The sequence below is a fragment of the Petaurus breviceps genome, unplaced genomic scaffold (assembly GCF_028583685.1).
Source record: "Petaurus breviceps papuanus isolate PSGF00001 unplaced genomic scaffold, PetGlider_PUasm1.0 175, whole genome shotgun sequence".
Classification (NCBI taxonomy): domain Eukaryota; kingdom Metazoa; phylum Chordata; class Mammalia; order Diprotodontia; family Petauridae; genus Petaurus; species Petaurus breviceps.
Genome location: NW_027185764.1, coordinates 16,903,794 through 16,916,038, shown reverse-complemented (window position 1 = coordinate 16,916,038; position 12,245 = coordinate 16,903,794). Strand labels below are relative to the sequence as shown.

General features: G+C 36.7%; 1 long non-coding RNA gene across 1 annotated transcript in view; it reads left to right on the top strand.

Annotated features, from left to right (window-relative positions):
- Window positions 1-12,245, top strand: part of LOC138158706 (uncharacterized) — a 131,786-nt gene that overhangs the window by 89,908 nt on the left and 29,633 nt on the right. The window contains exon 4 of the long non-coding RNA XR_011167713.1: window positions 7,959-8,133. This is a non-coding gene — a long non-coding RNA (uncharacterized lncRNA). The remainder of the gene's footprint in view (window positions 1-7,958; window positions 8,134-12,245) is intronic.

The following is a 12,245-nucleotide window of genomic DNA, read 5'->3' as shown; positions in this document are numbered from 1 at the left end:
TCTTTTTAATTGTTCAAATATTTTCTTACAGTGAAGAATAGACTTGGATGTTAGAGATAATTAAGTGTTAGAAACATAGTTCTATATTTGAAATGGAGGTGGGCTGGGGAAAGATTTGAAGAATATTTAATATAGGCATAGCCTTGACTGAATTATATTGCTGTGTCTTGGAGCTCCTTTATGGGAATGGGAGGCTTTAGCTGTAGGGTGGCATTTATACAAACTGAGTACTGTTTCTTTAACTATCCTTTCTTTGGATGACTCAGATTTAAAGATGGAGAAAACTCTGACTCAGCTAAAAGCCAAACCACACCTTGTTTTCAGTATAGGGAGACCACACCTCTCCTGGAGAGCCTCTCTTACTAATTTAGGTTAGCTCCTTTTGCTATATAATGTGCCTGGAGCGATATGTGTGTGTACACATACATATGCACACATACATACACACATATACATATGCACACAGAGAGATGTGTATATACACAGATATATATATATACATGCACACATATATTTATACACATACATGAGGTATATACATATACACAGATATATATGCACACATGTATACATACAGATATGTATACACGTAAATCTATATTTACACACACAGATATATAGACACATATATACACATAAACAGATATATATGCACACACAGATCATACAAGTATATACACACAGAAATATACATACACAGATATACACATATACATATGCACACAAAGAGATGTGTATATACACACACACATATATACATGCACACATATATTTATACATATACACACATATACATATACACGAGGAATATACATACACACATATATGCACACAAATCTATATTTACATATACACAGATATATAGACACACATATACACATAAACAGATATATGCACACAGAGATACATACATGTATATATACACACAGAAATATACATACACACATATACATATATACACAGAGAGAGATATACACATATACACACATAGATATATAATATATACACACAGATATATAATGTATGCAGATATATATATACATATACACACAGATATATAAATACATATATGCAGACATATACATGCAGAGATATACACATATTTACACACAGATTATATATACATATACACAGATATATGCACACATATATGCATATATACATGTAGTGTTGAATAAGGGAATTCCAGTTTTGGCATGCAATCCAATGAAAAGTGGATCTTCTGTGAGATATGGATTCCCCAGGAAACATCAATCCTATGCTTTAAAGAAGTAACACGTGTCAGAGCCCAGGGGTTCCCATAATTATTTGTTCAGTTTAGAAATTCTCTACTGACATGGCCTCTGGATGTAAAAATAAATGTGAAATTTTCTGGTCAAGCAGAGTAAAACACACACACACACACACACACACACACACACACACACCACTAAAGCAATAGAGAAGACATTTTTAGTTCTAATTCAGCTGACTCTCTTCACTACTTACTAGAATCAGAAGTTAACAGAATTTCTACCTTACCAGAAAGCAAAGAGATATTCTGCCAAGAATCTAGGGAAGATGGAGCTAAAGGTGTGATCTGTGGGGCCTATTAAGAACAGGCTAAAACACAATAAAACAGATGCCTCCAGAGGGAGCCCAAGGGAGTATTAGTAATTGCAACAATGCTTCCCACCATTACCACTCCCGCCATTCTGCATCCTGGGGCTGGCCCTTGGAGGAAGGGGAAAGAAAAACAACACCATACGTATTGAATGAAGTCACAGATGAACATAAGACACTTTTAAAAGTGCTAAGAGCAAACTTAAAAACACCGTCCATACTCCCAGGATGCCTGGCAGCTGAAGTATCGAGGAGTGCTGCTGAGCTGAAAAGTCCAGAGGGGAGATTTGCTGTTCAGGTTCAAGAATTAAAACTCACCCTGCATCCCCCACTAGTCCAGCCTCTCCCAAACTTCCTCCCTTTTCCCTCTGCACAGATTGGTTCATTATTGCCAAGAAAACTCCAGAGCTAAAAAACAGCTATAGCCCCTCTTCCTTCATATAACTCTGCATGTTCTCCAAAGCTTCCCCCATCAAAGATCTCAGGCGAAAGAAAGATTCCCATAATGCCCAGTTAGCCATTTGTGAAGAGACCACAAGTGTTCCCTGTGCACCAGCACTTGTTTTTAAATAGGAGCCCAGACCTTTAGCTCTTGATTTTTCTTTCCTCCTTCCCTGGAATGGGGGAAGAGAAGGGGGGCAACAATGGTTCGAGAAGAAGAAAGGGTAATTTAGAGTTAAGCACATTAGGATGAAAGAAATGGAATAAAGCAATAAAAATGACTTAGTAGGGTACCTCCTGGGACCTGTTCCAAAGCACTCACATGGACTTTACAGTGTTGCTGAACCTGAATTGTATTCAGTTGTATAGCTCAGGCCTGCCCTATATCAACAAACATTTTAGAAGAGTGTACTGTATATACAGCCTTCACTGTTCCTCCAGGCAGCTCCCCCTGCTGTGGAGATACACAGGATTAGGTACCCCCAGAGGAGAACTAGGAGAAATCTTGACTATCTTAAGAAGCCCAAATGACTAGGTCAAATGGCAGGTCATTTTCCCTCCCATTCTTTTCCTTCAGCTTTATTTCCTTCTTGAAAGTCATAGAATAGCATTTTTAGAGCTAGAAGGAACTTTAGACACCATCTAGACTGGACCTTCATTTTATATGACCCATGGCCTCTAAAAGACTCAAGATCATATGATCCTGGGGAGTCTAATATTGAAGGCTGGATCCCAGAGGGGTCAGTTTCTCTCTTTTGAATTTGTGACCACACCCATAAACTCTACTGAGTAAACTTCTGTGCGGCTCATATCTAAAGATTTCCCCAGATATGAGTAATAGGTTCCCCCAACTCCATGCACAAGCACTCAATATACATTATGGGTATCAAGTATAGGACAATTTTTATTTCACCTCCAGAGAATATGCACAAAGGATTCACAGGAGCCCCAGAAGGAATATAAAAATACTCCAATAGCCCATTAGACTTGTCTCCCTCTTCCACTTCTCCACATACTATGGAGCAAAGACATTTATAAGAACTGCTTGAGCAAATACTACCCATTCACTTTGGAGATGCATTATCTAAATAAATCACTCCAATATCACAGAAATCTGTCAAGGTCCAGATCTCCTGCCCCATCTTCTGACATAATTTTAGTCTTTTAAGCTTCAGGACTATCCCTCGTGGAAGATCCTTTCTTTCTGCTCTGAGAAGCTCTCTTTTAGGAAAATTTCCCTCTGAGAGGCCAGGTTGGAGAGTTCCATTCTCAGGATATTTTTTTTTACTTGAGCTCAGAAACAGAAAGCAGAAGGTGGTCAGGACCTGGAGGTCCAGAAACTTCCCTCTTAGGTTCACCCATGGAAAGCATAAGCCATTGTTCTCCACTTCTATGAGTGGAGAACACTTTGCTCCTGATGGTGGGTGCACCTACCACCCTCTTGCTGCAGTCTTGGAAAAACAAAGGAGAAAGTGCACAAGAGAGGGAAAACATAGAAGAGATAGACCTTTTCACAGTTTGCTCTTTCTTAAGCATTTATTTTTAAATTAACAAGCATATAGATATTCTTTCACTCCCACTTCCTACTCCATTAGAAAGAAAGAAAAAAGAAAAATAAGACTGTTGTAACAAATATGCATGGTCAAGCAAAACAAATTCCCCCTTGGCTAAGTCCAAAACTGTATATTTTATTCTTCATCTTAAGTCAATCACTTTTCTGTCAAGAGGCAGGTGGCATTGTCACGGATTCCCTGAAATCAAACTTGGTCATTATGTTGATCAGATTCTTAGATCTTTCAAAGTTGTTTCGTTTTAGATTATTTCAGTCATTATATTAGTTTCTTTCCTGGTTTTCCCCACTTCACTCCAAATCAGTCCATATAAATCTTCCCAGGTTTCTATGAAACTGTCCTTTCTTACAGAATAATTTTTTTCCATTACATTGAATACCATAATTTGCTCATCCATTCTCTAGCTAAGAGGCACCCCCTTTGCATTTTATTTTAGCTATCACAAAATCAGCTTCTAATAATATGTTTATACATACAGGTCCTTTTCCTGTTCCTTTGATTTCTAGCAGTGGTATTTCTGGGTCAAAGAGGCACAGTTTAGTAACTTTTGAAGCAAAGTTCCAAACTTCTTTTCAGCATCCAATTCACCAATTCACAGCTCCAGCAAAAGTGTATTAATGTACCCATTTTCCTGTGGCATCTCCAGTCTTTATAATTTTCCTTTTTTTGTCAATGTTGCTAATCTGATGGGTAGGATATGGAGCTTTAGAGTTGCCTTAATGTACATTTCTCTAATTAGTAGTGATGGAGCTTTTTCTTTTCCTGTAGTTGTTGACAACTTGGATTTCTTCCTTAGACTACTGCCTGTTTATATCCTTTAACAATTTATTAATGGAGGAATGGCTCTTATTCTTGTAAATTTGAATCTGTTTCTTATATATCTTGGAAATGAAACTTTCCTACACACTCAGAGGGACTGGCTTCTCCAATAAGAATCCATCTTCTGATGAGTCTCAGTTATCAGGAGATAGTCTCAATCTCTAAAGCCCAATCAGTGTACAATTCTACCTCTACTGGAGGTCACCTCCAAACAAAGACTGTTGGCCCATGATTTCATTTGTGGGGAATTCCTCAAAATAATCAGTGTCTACCTGGATTAACTTCTGTTACATACAAAATGAGGATACTAATGATCAGAAAAGTGAAGATGCTTGCCACGTGGATGTTTAGTGGACTAGAATCTACATCTCCTGGTCCACTGTTCTTTCCACTAAATGCTACTTTCTTGTAACATTTAAATCTATCATATTTCAGTTCTACAGAGCCTAATAGATAATTTCTCTAAAGCAATCTATCCTGAAGCCTGGTTGAGAAAATACTTCTGTGTGAATTTGAATAACATAAATAGCTGGGAACCCCAAAGTTGAATGAACCACACTAATTTCCTGAATCTCAAACTGATTCAAAATCTAACATTGATTTTTGTTAAAGCTAAACTTACAAATAAAATGAACGATTTTTAAAAATAAATGAGACCAGTCAAAATCCAGACTAAATACATGTGTTTTCTACAATTATTGCTCTGAAACAAAAAAAAAAACATTTTATATGTACCAAATTCTATTTTCTTTGTTGAAGCCCCTGACCTAACCCATGGGGCCTTATCAGGAGAGAGAAAAAGCATCCATGTTCTGGTATGATTTCAGAGACAGTGATGCCACTCTGCTTCCCAAACACCTACTCCATTTGCTCAGTGATATATGAAATTTCTCTTAAAAGGGGCAAAAGCAAAATTCCACAATCAGAGATAAAACTTAAAATGTAAATACTCCTGGGACAAGTAACTATGGGAAAATCACTTTATTTGTCTCGCCCTCAATTTCTTCATCTATAAAAAGGGGGGAATGTGATAAAATTTCCTAATCTATAAAATAGGGGTATTGTAATAAATTATTTCAATTCAATTATCATGGTCTATCCTGACGCTGGGAATTGATAAAAATGGAAGAGAGGGATCATTAATGTGTAGGGTTCTTGAAAGTATAGGTAGGGAGAGGAAGGACTATGGAGCTGAGACAACACTGCAGAAAAGTTAGTTTGAGAACACGAAAGAAAAACTTTATCTAGTTTACCATTTTGCTTTGTTAAATTCTACATGATTAAGCAGGATGTAGAGGGCACAGGAGCCAAGTGGTATGGAAGCCTCAAAATAATGAGCCTTTCTATCTCTGGGGACCTTGGAGATACTTGAAGGAAAAAGATTCAGGACCAGTAATTGATTGATGGCAGCAAGAAGATAGGACATTGCTTTAACTTCACATCTCCCCTTCTAAGAAACTTCATGATTTTAATGAATGGAGTTCTGCTTGTGAGTTGGGACCCTAGCAGTTCAAAGCCAAAGGGAAAGTCTTTGCTCTTTAATCAGCAGCACCATTTTCATAGAGAGAATCCTCTCATCATAGAGTTTAAATTAAGATTATAATCTCCTACATTAATTAGATTTAGATGAACTGTCTTTTTGGATAAATATATGGAAATGGGATTTGGAAATCATATAAAAATGTTTAGGCTTGTAGATGTTTGCCAAGTTTAGAATAACAAAAGAGATTTTTTTTTTAAAGGAACACTCCAACAGTGGAGAGAGATGAATTTAGTGCCTTGATTTGGTCTCATTTGGGCTTTGTTCCTAGTACCTGGCACTTAACAAGCATTTAATAAATGCTTGTTGACTGACTGACTCCTGTTTAAGGAATCATGCACCCAGTTTCCCTAAAATCTGAAAATTAACAAGGAAAAATAACCACAGATCTAGTTTCTATAATAATAATCTAGTTTCCCACTACTACAATATGGCACATTTCTCTTTTGGTTCCTTGTACTCCATCATGTTAACCTCCGATCCTGGTGCAATGAATTCTCTACAAGATTTTTTGGGATGCAAGAACTCACTATTCAACAAAAACTGCTTGAAAAACTAGAAAACAGTCTGGCAGAAACTAGATATAGACCAATATACATACTATATACAAAGATAAAGTCAAAATGGGCATATGATTGAGAAATAAAGGGTGATATCACAAAAAAAAAAATAGAAGCACACAGGAAAAGTGATCTGTCAGATTTATGGATAAGGGAAGAGTTAATGACTAAATAAAATAGAGGATCATGGGAGGTAAAATGGAATAATTCTGATTATATTATTTTAAAAGGCTTTTACACAAAGCCAATGCAGCCAAAATTAGGAGGAAAGTAGGAAACTGGGGGTGAGAGCAGGGTGGGATTAGCAGCAAGTTTCTCTGATAAAGGTCTTATTTCTCAAATATATAAGAAATTGATACAAATGTATAAAAGTGAGAGCCATTCCTCAATTGACAAATCATCAAAGGATATGTGTAGGAAGTTTTCAGAAGAAGAAATCAAAGCTATCAATAGTCATATAAAATGCTCTAAATCACTAATAATTAGAAAAATGCAAATTAAAACAGTTCTGAGGTACCACCTCACACTCATAAGATTGACTAACACAAGAGAAAAGTAAAATGGCAAATGCTAAAAGGGAAATGAAAAAAGTAATAATTCACTATTGCTAAAGTTGTGAAGTAGTCCAATCATTCTGGAGAACAATTTGTAACTAAGCCCAAAGGGCTATAAAACTGTGTATACTTTTTGACCCTTTGACCCAGCAATATCTACTAAGTACATATCCCAAAGAGATCAAAGAAGAAGCAAAAGCATATGTACAAACATTTATAAGCAGCTCTTTTTGTGGTGGCAAAGAATTAGAAATTGAGGGGATGCCCTTTTATTGGGAAGTGGATATACTTATGATGGAATACTATTGTGCTGTAAGGAAAAATGAGGGGGATGCTTTCAGAAAAATCTATGAAGACTTATATGAACTGATGCAAAGTGAAGTGACCAGAACTAGAAGAACGTTGTACTTAATAAACACAATATTGTAATGATGACAATCAATTGCAAAAGACTTAGTTACTTTGATTAATACAATGGTCCAAGACAAGTCCAAAGGACTCATGATGAAAAATGCTATATATCTCTAGAGAGAGAACTGATGAACTCTGAGTGCAGATTAAAGCATATTTTTTCATTTTCTTACCTTTCCTCTCCCCTCAACATGGCTAATGTGAAAATATGTTTTACCTGAGTTCATACGTATAATATCTATCATGCTTTTTGCCTTCTCAATGGGTGAGGAAGGGGTGGAGGGAGGAAGAGAATTCCAATTGAAAATAAAAATTTAAAAAATAAAAAGATTCTTTGTGCATATGGGAAACTGACAATAGGCCTCACTTTACATAAAGCTGTGGTCACAGAGTATTTCCTGCTGGTTTCCTTCCTTGGCGTCATAATTCTTTCTCTTTTTTGTTTTATCCAAATTTCCAGGTGTTCAATTCTGACATCAATCAACATGCATTTGTTAAGCACCAGCTTTGTGCTAGACACTATTCCAGGTGCTGGGAATACAAAGACAAAAACGAATAGTCCCTGCCCTCAAGGAGCTTATACTCTATTGACATCTTCTTGTCCTAAAGTTTACTGTTTTTCAGCAATTTTAGAGGTAAGTTTTTTTTGGAAGATCTGAGATTAAAGTTGCCTTATTAAGGAGATGTGGTATGTAAGAGAATATCAATGCATTTCTTCTGAGGAGATAGAAAGCTTTGACTGTTGTCATTCCATAACTGGGGCTTTTGTTTACAGGCACAAGCAAGGTACTCTTGTTGCTACCTAAGTGTAAATAAGTCAGTTATTCCAATCTTCTTTCAAATGTGCTTGTATTTGATTATAGGGATAAAAAGCAAATGAGGGTGTCTTAAGAATGTAGTCTTGTGACTAAGTATGATTCACTACATCCATAGGAATGTGTATGTCATATATAATGTATATCTGTTTGGTTTTTTTTGGAGGGCAATTGGGGTTAAGTGACTTGCCCAAGGTCACATGGCTGGTTTTTGTGTTAAGTGTCTGAGGCCGAATTTGAACTCAGGTCCTCCTGACTCCAGGGCCAGTGCTCTACTCACTGTGCCACCTAGCCGCCCCCTGTATAACCTATATCAAATTGCTCACTGTTTCTAGGAGTAGGATGGTGAGGGAAGGAGAGAGAAAATTTAGAGCTTAAAATTTTTTTTAAAAATATATGTTAAAAAATGTCTTCACATGTAATTTGGGAAAAATGAAACATTATTTTGTAAAAAAAGAATGTATATGTCAAATGGTCAACTCTTCTTGTCATTCTTCCATCTAGTGTGTTGAAGAGGCTGGGGAGGGGAGGGAGATAAGTGGAATCTTGGTTTAAACTTTAAGGCTATTTCCTGTTTAATGCATTAGTTATGATAAGGTTCAACTATATCATTACCACATTCAGTTAGGGTAGTAAAAAAAAAATAATTTCACTTCCTTAGACTTGATTCTTTTTGAGAATTTCATTAACAATGTATATATTGAGTATCTCAGTAAACTAACCCTGTGAGTTGGGAGAAGTCCAAGGCTTCTGTGTCAGAGGGAGATAATGGAGTCATTTTTATAAAATTGGGGGTAACACAGAGCCAGTGATATGTTGGGGAGAGCAGGAGTCTTATTACAATGTAAGTTTTGTTGATGTCATTTGTTTTTTTTTTATCATTGTCATTGATTTGGTGAATACATGTGGCAATAAATGCAAAACTCTGAAGGGCAGGAGATATTCTAGTTTTCATCTTCATACTTATTAATTTTGAACATAGTGAAGATTCCAGCTCTGAGCCTTAAACTTTACTATTCTCACTAGCTTTTTTTTGGCCTTTTGAAGGGCAATTGGGGTTAAGTAACTTGCCCAAGGTTACATGGCTAGTTTTTTTTGTGTGGGTGTTAGGTATCTGAGGCTGGAACCAAACTCGGGTCCTCCTGATTCTGGGACCGGCACTCTTACTCACTGAGACACCTAGCCACCCCATCTCACTAGCTTTCTAATGGAGCAACCAGCTCCTCCTTTTAAAATGGTTTACATATATGTGTATATATTATGTATATATATATATATACACACATATATATTTGTTTCTAGTGGTAGCCATCTTTAGGACAGGTGCAGGGTGGGAGGGAGAGGAAAAAAAGGAGAAAAAAAGAAAGTTACTTGATAACTTTATTATATATTTAAAAGAAATAGCAAGTTGTACATAATAGATTTGCAGTTTCACGTACATTCATCTTTTTTTCCCTATCCTACTATATGATGGAAATTCTCATTTTATTTCTTAAGTTCAGAATAAAATAAAATAATGTAATCTTAAAAGTTTGATCACAAAGCAGCAGAGCAAGGAGGCAGCCACTGTGGTTTCTACCTATATAAGTTTTATATTTAACAAATGCACCATATGAGCTATATTCCCTATGTGTATTTAATATACTTACGATACACTAAAATGATAATCAGTGTGCATCTGTAAAAAAAAAAAAAGGAATGAGGCCTTTACCCTTAGAACTTTTGCCTCTTTTCTAAGCCTTCCCTGAACCTGATCTAGGAAGCACAAAATAGTGAAAAGAAGTGTTTGATTTGAGGACCCGAGTTCAAATACTGACTCTGTTATTTGACCTCTGTGTTAAGTCTCTGTGTCTCAGATTTCTCCCCAGCAAAATAAAGACCTGGAACTGTATGACTTCTGAGATTTCTTTCAGCAAAAAGAGGAAAAAGGCTTCTCTTCTTCCCTGACTTTCTTCAGGTCCTGAGCTAGCCCTCCTCAGCCCAAAGAGTTTCCTTGCCTTCCCCTCTTTTCCTCTTTCTGCTGCCATACCTTGGTTTTCAGCACCTACTTCTCTCTTCCACTTCTATCCCCTCGTCTCCATACAAGAATACATTTTCTAATCTTTATTTACAAAGGACAAAGTATGTCATGGTAGACAGAGTTAGGCCCTGGCGTCAAGAAGACCTGAATTTAAGGCCCACTTTAACATATATGGACTGTGTGACCCTGGGCAAGTCACTTAACCTCTCAGTATCCCAGCAACTTTCTAAGACTATGTAAGTGGCAAAAGAGTTGCAGATCTGCATTGGTAGAGAGAATTTCTACATAATTCCAGACCCAAGAGAATATTCAGATCCAAAAATAATGTACATAGTCATCCTGATCCAAGAGTAGCATGGTGATACTTAACTTCTAAATTATTCTATCTAGCAATGGTTCCTTGGGTCTAGAATGACCTTTTGATATTCCTTCTTGGCCTGAGTGTCTAGATCTCATGCAGGCACCAGATGAGACTGAAATCTTTTGCCCCAGATTAACCCTCAATGGAATTTGGGAATTTATCTGCCAATTGGGCCTCACTTGATTCTTCTCCAATCTCTTTCTCTCTCACTCAATCAGGAAATCTATGGCTGGAATAGCAGGGATTTGATACTCTGCCTATATTACAATGCAATCACTTACCTAACTAATAACTCTTTCCCCCATCAAAAGAAGACAAATAAACTCAATAGACAATGTACTGAGAGTGTTCCCATCATACCCTGCCTCCCCCAAAGTAAAATCTGAATCAACTCGACATACAAGTCACACTCAAAGTTCTCAAAAGATGACTGCTAAAGTGATTTAATCTCAACCTCAGTTTCTTTGTCTGTAAAATGTGAATATAAATATTGTTGTTGTTCAGTTGATTCAGTCATGTCTGACTCTTCATGGTCCCAAACCAAACCCCAAAGGGTTTTCTTGGCAGAGGTACTCAAGTGGTTTGCTATTTCCTTCTCCAGTCTCATTTTACAGGTTAGGAAACTGAGGCAAGTAGAGTTAAGTGACTTTCCCAGGGTCATCCAGTTAGTATCTCCACCTAGCCACCTTATCAGTAATACCTAAATCAGGGAATTGTGGTGAGGATCAAAAGAGATAATGAACCCTTACTTGTAATCTCTAGTTAAGGAGCTTGGGAGTTTCAGGCTTTCCTGACTTCCCTGTCCTGTGTTAAAATTGTAAGGGATTTTGCTTAGACACCTTCTGGATCCTTTGTTGTCCATTTCACCTTTCCAAAAGTATGTGTTAAGACCAATATTGCATATATATCAATTGCTCTCAATGATTTCTTCCTGACAAGCTTTAACTTTAGATGCCAATTAACCTTTTAATATATACAGAACCAATGTTCTCCTCTAGAGTCATATGCTTGATATGTCTTGTCTAGAGAAGACCAAGGTACTTTCTAGTATCACCTTCATATATTGGTTCAATTTGTGCTTGGATTCAAACTCAAAGCCTACAGTTTCTATGCTTCCTTGGAACCCATTGAGAATTATATACTTACAGAGTCTGGGTGACATTTTGATATTGTTAAAGAAAATTTCCATGAGATAAATAGCTGTTTAATGTACTTTTTCCCTACAGCCATATAACTTGATGTCATTCATGTAAATCAAGTGATGAATATGATGTTTTCATATGACTCCTTCCTTGGCTTGAGACTTCATGGCCTCGGTTCTATTCACAAATGGTCATCATAGAATTTAGGGCTAGGCGGAACTATGATGAATTTAAACTGTCCCTGGAAGATGACATATTTCTTATCAGTTTTTAACATTATTGTGTTGGTGACAAGTTTTAAACAGAGTTTTCCATGTGAATCTCAAGGACTCTAGCATTCTCAAAATGCTTGAGCATATTGTATATATAGGCAAACAGGGTTAAGTGACTTGCTTAGGGTCACACAACT